Below are 1,205 nucleotides of genomic sequence, written 5' to 3' on the forward strand. Positions count from 1 at the left end.
AGATAGATAGATAGATAGATAGATAGATAGATAGATAGATAGATAGATAGATAGAAGTGAAGGAGAGAAAGAATAAAACAGAAGAAAAGAGACAGACAGAGGAGAAAGCATTCTGTACAATCACGCTTTCCACACGAACTCAAAATCCTAACAAACTGGCAAGATCAAAGCCGACTGGTGTTGCCATGGACATGTTACTCAAATAACCAATACAAAAATAATTACACTCGCCAAAACACGCTCTTCGTTACCTCCCTCGCATACTCAAGAAACCATAAATTGTCTTCAAACCTTCTTTCTCTATGAGTAGACAACGAGTCTTGCAAAGCCAAATGCTTTAGGAATGCATTGTCAGTAAATCTTGTCACCGGATATTTAACCTAAATACATTGAAATTCTAATCTCAAAGACCCTCTATGCATGTGATTAGAAAAAAGGAAGAGATAAAGTTCTAGTTTTTAAGAACACTTTTCAAAATTTGCAAAGGTGGCGGCCGAAGCCTATTTTTACCGATTTTGGACCACCAAGGGATCTTTAACGCGCGGAACTTGTACACGGGACCTCCAAGATTGTTCGCCCTTATCCGAGACGGCTAGGTGTTTGATATTACCTACCATAAGATAAGGGGTGTGGCTGAAAGACAGCAGTAAGAAAAAGCCAAGGAGTAGCAGTAGAAAGGCTGCAGAAAGACTCAGGAGCCCAGAGAAAGGGGAGGGGGGGGAGAGGGGGTAGGGGCAGAAAGTGGGGGGCAAAGAAGGTGATAGAACATTGTAAGAGACTAGGACAGGAACGAGAAGGAGACGATTTTAGAGAAGAAAATTTTCCGTCGCCCTCCGGATTCGAACCCGGGACCTATTGTGTGAGAGGCGAATACTGTAACCTCTCGACCGTGAGTGCCCCTGTTCGATTCTAAATACATTGTACAACCGAATCTATTCTAATTTATGATAGATAGATAGATAGATAGATAGATAGATAGATAGATAGATAGATAGAAAGGGTGAAGTAAAGTTTTGTGAAACTACCGTGACTCGGAAAAGGGCGTTCTGTCAGCGTAGGAAGAGCTGAGACAAACTTGGGCAGGTTGTCGCCATATTCCGGGTGTCTTAGTCCACGATACCAACAGCTGACGTCCTGCTGTCTAGCCGTTCTTACATAGCAACGTGCGAATGTGGAAAGTGTGTGTGTGTGTGTGTGGGGGGGGG

The sequence above is a fragment of the Aplysia californica genome, unplaced genomic scaffold, assembly GCF_000002075.1.
Source record: "Aplysia californica isolate F4 #8 unplaced genomic scaffold, AplCal3.0 scaffold00022, whole genome shotgun sequence".
In the NCBI taxonomy this organism is placed as follows: domain Eukaryota; kingdom Metazoa; phylum Mollusca; class Gastropoda; order Aplysiida; family Aplysiidae; genus Aplysia; species Aplysia californica.